General features: G+C 42.3%; 1 long non-coding RNA gene across 4 annotated transcripts; it reads right to left on the reverse strand.

Moving 5' to 3' along the window:
* Positions 1 to 3734: 3734 nt before the first annotated feature.
* LOC109742116 (uncharacterized) lies at positions 3735 to 7349 on the reverse strand. 4 transcript variants are annotated; one of them, XR_005773227.3, is made up of 4 exons: positions 7035 to 7316; positions 6467 to 6703; positions 6234 to 6342; positions 3735 to 6131 (listed from the first exon to the last, which is right to left on the reverse strand). It is a non-coding gene; the product is annotated as an uncharacterized lncRNA (long non-coding RNA). The 4 variants fall into 4 exon arrangements; XR_006672318.2 differs by having other exon boundaries at positions 3735 to 4456; positions 4574 to 6131; positions 6234 to 6703; XR_005773228.3 differs by having other exon boundaries at positions 6554 to 6703; positions 7035 to 7303.
* Between the last annotated feature and the right edge of the window lie 1874 nt (positions 7350 to 9223).

The following is a 9223-nucleotide window of genomic DNA, read 5'->3' on the forward strand; positions in this document are numbered from 1 at the left end:
CCTCTTCCCCTTCCTTCCCCTCCTATTTGGACTAGGAAAAGGGGGAACCTACTCCTAGTAGGAGTAGAATTCCCCCCTTTGGGGCGCACCATGAGGCCGGCCGGCCCCTCCTCCCACCCTTTATATACGGGGGAGAGGGGCACCCCATAGACACACAAGTTGATTGTTTAGCCGTGTGCGGTGCCCCCCTCCACAGATTTCCAGCTCGGTCATATCGTTGTAGTGCTTAGGCGAAGCCCTGCATCAGTAACTTCATCATCACTGTCATCACGCCGTCGTGCTGACGAAACTCTCCCTCGGCCTTAGCTGGATCAAGAGTTTGAGGGACGTCACCGAGCTGAATGTGTGCAGATCGCGGAGGTGTCGTGCGTTCGGTACTCGATCGGTTGGATCGCAAAGACGTTCGACAACATCGACCACGTTACTTAACGCTTCCGCTTTTGGTCTATGAGGGTACGTGGACACACTCTCCCCGCTCGTTGCTATGCATCTCCTAGATAGATCTTGCGTGATTGTAGGAATTTTTTTGAAATACTGCGTTCCCCAATAGTGGCATCCGAGCCAGGTCTATGCATAGATGTTATAGCACGAGTAGAACACAAAGAGTTGTGTGCGATAATAGTCATACTGCTTACCAGCATGTCATACTTTGATTCGGCGGTATTGTTGGATGAAGCGGCCCAGACCGACATTACATGACCGCGTTCATGAGACTGGTTCTACCGCCGTGCTTCGCACACAGGTGGCTACTAGGTGTCTGTTTCTCCAACTTTAGTTGAATCGAGTGTGACTACGCCCGATCCTTGTTGAAGGTTAAAACAGCACACTTGACAAAAAATCATTGTGGTTTTTGATGCGTAGGTAAGAACGGTTCTTGCTAAACCCGTAGCAGCCACGTAAAATTTGCAACAAGTAGAGGACGTCTAACTTGTTTTTGCAGGGTATGTTGTGATGTGATATGGTCAAGACATGATGATATATAAATTGTTATATGAGATGATCATGTTTTGTAACAGTTATCGGCAACTCGCAGGAGCCTTATGGTTGTCGCTTTATTGTATGAAATGCAATCGCCATGTAATTGCTTTACTTTATCACTAAGCGGTAGCGATAGTCGTGATAGCAATAGTTGGCAAGACGACAACGATGCTTCGATGGAGATCAAGGTGTCAAGCCGGTGACGATGGTGATCATGACGGTGCTTTGGAGATGGAGATCAAAGGCATAAGATGATGATGACCATATTATATCACTTATATTGATTGCATGTGATGCTTATCCTTTATGCATCTTATTTTGCTTAGTTCGGCGGTAACATTATAAGATGATCTCTCACTAAATTTCAAGGTACAAGTGTTCTCCCTGAGTATGCACCGTTGCGACAGTTCGTCGTGCCGAGACACCACGTGACGATCGGGTGTGATAAGCTCTACGTTCACATACAACGGGTGCCAGCCAGTTTTGCACACGCAGAATACTCGGGTTAAACTTGACGAGCCTAGCATATGCAGATATGGCCTCGGAACACTGAGACCGAAAGGTCGAGCGTGAATCATATAGTAGATATGATCAACATAGTGATGTTCACCATTGAAAACTACTCCATCTCACGTGATGATCGGACATGGTTTAGTTGATTTGGATCACGTGATCATTTAGATGATTAGAGGGATGTCTATCTAAGTGGGAATTCTTAAGTAGTATGATTAATTGAACTTTAAATTATCATGAACTTAGTACCTGATAATATTTTGCATGTCTATGTTGTTATAGATCAATGGCCCGTTCTACTGTTCCTTTGAATTTAATGCGTTCCTAGAGAAAGCTAAGTTGAAAGATGATGGTAGCAACTACACGGACTGGGTCCGTAACTTGAGGATTATCTTCATTGCTGCACAGAAGAATTACGTCCTGGAAGCACCGCTAGGTGCAAGACCCGCTATAGGAGCAACGCTGGACGTTGTGAATGCCTGGCAGAGAAAGCTGATGACTACTCGATAGTTCAGTGTGCCATGCTTTACGGCTTAGAACCGGGACCTCAACAACGTTTTGAACGTCATGGAGCATATGAGATGTTCCAGGAGTTGAAGTTAATATTTCAAGCAAATGCCTGGATTGAAAGATATGAAGTCTCCAATAAGTTCTACAGCTGCAAAATGGAGGAGAATAGTTCTGTCAGTGAACATATACTCAAAATGTCTGGGTATCATAATCACTTGACTCGGCCGGGAGTTAATCTTTCGGTTGATAGTGTCATTGACAGAGTTCTTCAATCACTGCCACCAAGCTACAAAAGCTTCGTGATGAACTATAATATGCAAGGGATGGATGAGACAATTCCCGAGCTCTTCGCAATGCTAAAGGCTGTGGAGGTAGAAATCAAGAAGGAGCATCAAGTGTTGATGGTCAACAAGACCACCAGTTTCAAGAAGAAGGGCAAAGGGAAGAGGGGGAACTTCAAGAAGAATGGCAAGCAAGTTGTTGCGCAAGTGAAGAAGCCCAAGTCTGGAGCTAAGCCTAAGACTGAGTGCTTCTACTGCAAAGGGATTGGTCACTAGAAGCGGAACTGCCCCAAGTATTTGGCGGATAAGAAGGATAGCAAAGTGAACAAAGGTATATGTGATATACATGTTATTGATATGCACATTACTAATGCTCGCAGTAGTACCTGGGTATTTGATACTGGTTCTGTTGCCAATATTTGCAACTCGAAACAGGGACTACGGATTAAGCAAAGGTTGGCTAAGGACGAGGTGACGATGCGCGTGGGAAATGGTTCCAAAGTCGATGTGATCGCCGTCGGCACGCTAACTCTACATCTACCTTCGGGATTAGTTTTAGACCTGAATAATTGTTATTTCGTGCCAGCGTTAAGCATGAACATTATATTTGGATCTTGTTTGATGCGAGACAGTTATTCATTTAAATCTGAGAATAATGATTGTTCTATTTATATGAGTAATATCTTTTATGGTCATGCAGCCTTGAAGAGTGGTCTATTTTCTGAATCTCGATAGTAGTGATACACATATTCATGATATTGAAACCAAAAGATGCAGAGTTGTTAATGATAGTGCAACTTATTTGTGGCACTGCCGTTTGGGTCATATTGGTGTAAAGCGCATGAAGAAACTCCATACTGATGGACTTTTGGAATCACTTGATTATGAATCACTTGGTACTTGCGAACCATGCCTCATGGGCAAGATAACTAAAACTCCGTTCTCCAGAACAATGGAGCGAGCAACAGATTTATTGAAAATAACTAGGAAAATTGCCAGTGTGTTGCAACGGGGGAAACAAAACCTCACACGTGACGATCTAATATGCTAAAGCATGCTACTGTGCAAATTGAGGTTCTTTGGCGTGCTGAGTAGCGGCTGCATTAAACCAGGGTTCAAAAATATCTTGCTCATTGATGGGCTAAAATAGTGTCGGATTTATTTATAGTGGGTAGAATATTTGTCGGTACCATCCATCCACTTGTTTGACTGCAGCAAGTGAAATCATTTATACAGCCCATTATTTCTTGTGTAAAATTTCGAGTAACTACTGGTATTAGACCCAAGAAATCCTTCGGGACACTATTTTTTATGTGTAGGACATCGATTTATTTGAATCATGACTGTTTCCTCAGTAAACTTTATTACGTACCTACCACGTGACTGTTTCCTCGGTACATCCATTGACACCTTTCTAAACAGCTACTTGTTCTGAAGCTCCAGTCATAGCCATTTGATCAAAAGCAAAGCTCTTCAGGTTGTGTTTTCTCCACACGAGCAAGTTCAAGCAGACCCATCAGCCTGTCTCCTAAGACGAAACAAATATACACCATTTCCTACCACAAATAAGATAAACATGTTTGTTCTGATTACACCCATTCACATACTATTGAGACTTGAGATCACTAAGGACACATCATAATTAACCAATAACACTACACACAGACACAAAAGCTAGGAGATGCACACACAAACCAAGCTACATTTGATAGCAATTGTACCACCAGATAGTCTCCAGCATGGGTGTCGAGACCACCACCTCCATCTCGTTGCGGTCTCAAACAGAACCACTTTCAGATGCCTCTACTTGTAAGCTAGCTCTGCATATAGCAAACAAGAGGTTGCACATGCTGCAAGAGCACCTGGCCTGGTTTGTGTGCTGGATAAGCTTTGCACATAAGTACCCCAGTGATAAGCTTTGCTCATGGTCTATGTCATCGTCAGTGCATGTGAAAATCTCCTGAAGTGTCTCACAAGTCATATGACTGAAGCGCACCAGCAGAACCAAATGAGAACTCAAGATCTTATGTCTTTCTTCTAATTCTGGTATTGCACACGGGCCTAGTTGAGCAATAGACGGTATAAGACATCTTCATTTTTTCACATGTAGGTCGGTACTTGAGAATATGGCTTCAATCCCAGCAAGTGGCATGTTCATCACTTCATTTCGGAACCTGAAATAATACAAACCAAGCCTTGAGTACACTTCATACATGATTTTGCTTCAACAATGTGTACACTTCTGTATGAAAAGAAAGAAATGGTGGCTCCATCCAATGGGGATCACACACTTATGCACATCACTGTATTTGTTGGCAAGGAAATCCTTAGCTGCAACTATCAAATGGTGAACTTCAACTGCCATCGAAGTGTAGCATGGATAGTCTAGGTAGAGCAGCGCAGATTCTGTGGTCATATGAAAGCTTGTGAGAAACTGGCTACAATGCCTCATGCAAGAGAGAACCTCAAATTTATCGGCATCCATTAAGATGTCAACCAGAATAGCAGGCTCGGTTGTTTGTTAACTTTCACTGTACAAAAAAGCTCAAAAGGTCCATAAGGGCATTTTCCTCTGTTCCAAGTAGAATAGAAACAAAAAAGCATAAGGGTTAAAGAAAGGGTTGTGAAAGGTTATTTAAGTATGACTGTTGACTTTCGGTATTGGGGAAAGTTATATATATGTACCGAATTGTAGACCAAAAATCCATTTAGTAGGTAAAATCGAGAAGTGAAAATAGACAAACCATCATTATTAGAGATAGTCGAAAAGTGGTGGAAAACTCATAAATGTAAATGCATTAATCATTACAATTAATCAATATTTCAGTCGTTTGTCTGCCTCATCATCCTTCTCTAGTTGTCATAAACAAACTAAATATCTCTAGTGAAAAAAAGAAACTACATATAAAAATTTAACAGCTGGGCAAGGCCTATAATTCCAGGTGCATACCTTTTCTAACACACAATGGAAATCTACAATGGGAACACTCTGTTACCATTACTGGACATAAGCCAGTTCCCATCCATAATATCCTCTAAATATAAAAGGCATAAGCAATGAGACACAAAAATAACACTTCCTTACGTCTTTGTAAATTACAGAATAGCAACTTGACTCCATTTGATAATAAAAAATAACATTGTTTCTTTCCGACCATTAAAACTGAATATGACAAAAAATTAGAATATATAGGGCCAAAATTTCCTACAGGAAAGAAGAAACTTGGCATCCTAAAAATAGGACTTCGTACAATGTTTTAGAAATATAGCTGAATGCAAACCATGGTTTAGATTCAGCTCAAAATTCAAATAGACACTTTGAAGTTTAATTTAAAATGCATCAAAACAAAAATTAATACTCCCTCTATTATGTAATATAAGATATTTCAGGTAACTACTTTAGTGACCTAAAATGTCTTATATTTGTTTACTGAGGGAGTACATTACTGCAAGGTCCATAAGTGAATCTCAAAGAAAACGTCCATGGACCGAACCAACATGTACACCCAATTCTAGACTACATATACAGTTTTCTAGCAAAGACAACATAACAATGTTACCTGGAGTAGTGCTCCAAGGGATTTCTGGACATACTATGACTAACTCCTCTAGCACAATTATTGAGCAGGTGAACTGATGCAGAGTAACTACACAGTTTAGTCTCAAAGGACATAGAATATGTAGAAATAGCTTTCAAAATCCACACATAATAAGCATGTACATGCGAAAGGAAAAAATTGCAGTTCAATGGTCCACTTAAGATAATGCCCGCGATGTGGTCTTCTGAAGAAGAAATCGCTGCCTAGCTGGGAAACACCTAAAACCTGACGTGAAAATAAGTTGATCCGCCTGAATGGATACAAACATTACTTTTAGATACATAGTGATTGAACTTGGAATCAGGCACTGGCATAGGCAAGCATTGAAAAATATTTGCAAGAATCACAATACCTGGGACTCAATAGTTTCTTCAGAAAAGTACCCATCAAACCAAGATTTAATGTACCGGCAAGAATGTCTGCCATAATTTCCTCAGTCATCAGGAATTCCTGCCAATGTCCTGTTATATCATCAAGTGATTTAATAGAGCTATCTTTGAGATCAGGCGATGGAGTTTGGAGCCGCTGTTCGCTGAAGGTTTATCATATTATCGGACATTCAATCGTCTCAAGCACATAACCTACTTGCGCAGGGCAGTCCGCGCCTCCACTCCATGACATGATGCATTGGACATCACCGAACGATCTCCGAAGATGATGGAGTGATGGTACCTTGGCTAGTTCGACAGCCCCCTGTTGTCGGTCTTCGGCCACCCTCATTCCTTTGCAAATGTCGCCGGCCGGCCACCGACGACAGCTGACCGTTGCTGCCGAACTTGGCCTCCAATGCTTCCTCTAGCCGCCTCCTTTAGTTTGGCATATCTGCAGCGTAGAGACCAACATGATCATTTACCCCATGTAAAGTGCAATTTGGAAGAATGCAAATGTGTACACAATTACTTCCACTGTATGCATGGAAGTAGCGATGCATAGACTACTGTACCCTGATTAAAAAAGTAATGAGTAATAACTCAAGTAAGAAATCAAGAACATTGAACCTGATATTCAATAATGGGAAGTGCACATTATTAACTTGTGCTAATTGCGCTCCATCATCAACCGATTTGAGTTATCATAAAATAAATGTCACAACCTCTGGATAAAATCTGACCCTACATCTCTCTCTGTAGCCAATAGGGAGAAGCATCATCACCTCGTCCACCGACGCCGCCCGTGCACACTCACGTCCCCGTGTTGACCACCATGGTTGAGCCTGCTGGGACTAGGGGTGGGGTGGAACAGGGAGGGAGGAGGGAGATGGAGAGGGAGAGATGGAGAAGAGGGGTGGCGCGCGGCGGGGCGGGACGGGAGGTGGCGGCGGCAGGGGTCGCGGGGCGGGGCAGGAGGTGGCGGCGGCGGCGGGTGGCGCACGGTGAGGCGGAGCGGGGCAGGAGGTGGCTGCGGGCTGGTGGTGATGGGATTGAGGAGGCAGGGTGGCGCGGGCGCTTGGGCTATTTTTTTCCTTTTCTCTCCTCCATACCGGTTCCGCCTGACTTATGACGAGGACTGCGGGTTAATTTCTCATAAACGGGGGGACTTTTTTGCAAAATGGCCGATGACGGACGACCAGAAGCAATCGCTGGTTTACTATTAGGGAGAGATACATACTAATGTATGCAGTCCGATGAATGTTGAGGCTCACGGCGGGTATCATTATTTTCTGATCTTCACAGATGATTTAAGCAAATATGGGTATATCTACTTGATGAAACACAAGTCTGAAATATTTGAAAAGTTCAAAGAATTTCAGAGTGAAGTGGATAATCATCGTAACAAGAAAAATAAAGTTTCTGCGATATGATCGTGGAGGAGAATATTTGAGTTACGAGTTTGGTCTTCATTTGAAACAATGCGGAATAGTTTCGCAACTCACGCCACCCAGAACACCATAGCGTAATGATGTGTCCGAACATCATAACGGCACTTTATTAGATATGGTGCGATCTATGATGTCTCTTACTGATTTACCGCTATCGTTTTGGGGTTATGCTTTAGAGACGGCTGCATTCACGTTAAATAGGGCACCATATAAATCCGTTGAGACGACACCTTATGAACTGTGGTTTGGCAAGAAACCCAAGTTGTCGTTTCTTAAAGTTTGGGGCTACGATAGTTATGTGAAAAAGTTTCAACCTGATAAGCTCGAACCCAAATCGGAGAAATGTGTCTTCATAGGATACCCAAAAGAGATTGTTGGTTACACCTTCTATCACAGATCCGAAGGCAAGATATTCGTTGCTAAGAATGGATCCTTTCTAGAGAAGGAGTTTCTCTTGAAAGAAGTGAATGGGAGGAAAGTAGAACTTGATGAGGTAACTGTACCTACTCCCTTATTGGAAACTAGTTCATCGCAGAAATCAGTTCATGTGACTCCTACACCAATTAGTGAGGAAGCTAATGATGATGATCATGTAACTTCAGATCAAGTTACTACCGAACCTCGTAGGTCAACCAGAGTAAGATCCGCACCAGAGTGGTACGGTAATCCTGTTATGGAGATCATGTTACTTGACCATGACGAACCTACGAACTATGACGAAGCGATGATGAGCCCAGATTCCGCGCAATGGCTTTAGACCATGAAATCTAAGATGGGATCCATGTATGAGAACAACGTGTGGACTTTGGTTGACTTGCCCGATGATCGGCAAGCCATAGAAAATAATTGGATCTTCAAGAAGAAGACTGACGTTGACGGTAATGTTACTGTCTACAAAGCTCAACTTGTTGCAAAAGGTTTTTGACAAGTTCAAGGAGTTGACTACGATGAGACCTTCTCACCCGTAGCGATGCTTAAGTCCGTCCGAATCATGTTAGCAATTGCCGCATTTTATGATTATGAAATTTGGCAAATGGATGTAAAAACTGCATTCCTGAATGGATTTCAGGAAGAAGAGTTGTATATGATGCAACCAGAAGGTTTTATCGATCCAAAGGATGCTAACAAAGTGTGCAAGCTCCAGCGATTCATTTATGGACTGGTGCAAGCATCTCGGAGTTGGAATAAACGTTTTGATAGTGTGATCAAAGCATATGGTTTTATACAAACTTTTGGAGAAGCTTGTATTTACAAGAAAGGGAGTGGGAGCTCTGTAGCATTTCTAATATTATATGTGGATGACATATTGTTGATTGGAAATGATATAGAATTTCTGGATAGCATAAAAGGATACTTGAACAAGAGTTTTTCAATGAAAGACCTTGGTGAAGCTGCTTATATATTGGGCATCAAGGTCTATAGAGATAGTCAAGACACTTAATTGGACTTTCACAAAGCACATACCTTGATAAAGTTTTGAAGAAGTTCAAAATGGATCAAGCAAAGAAAGGGTTCTTGCCTGT

This window comes from Aegilops tauschii, chromosome 3 (assembly GCF_002575655.3).
Source record: "Aegilops tauschii subsp. strangulata cultivar AL8/78 chromosome 3, Aet v6.0, whole genome shotgun sequence".
Taxonomy (NCBI): Eukaryota; Viridiplantae; Streptophyta; class Magnoliopsida; order Poales; family Poaceae; genus Aegilops; species Aegilops tauschii.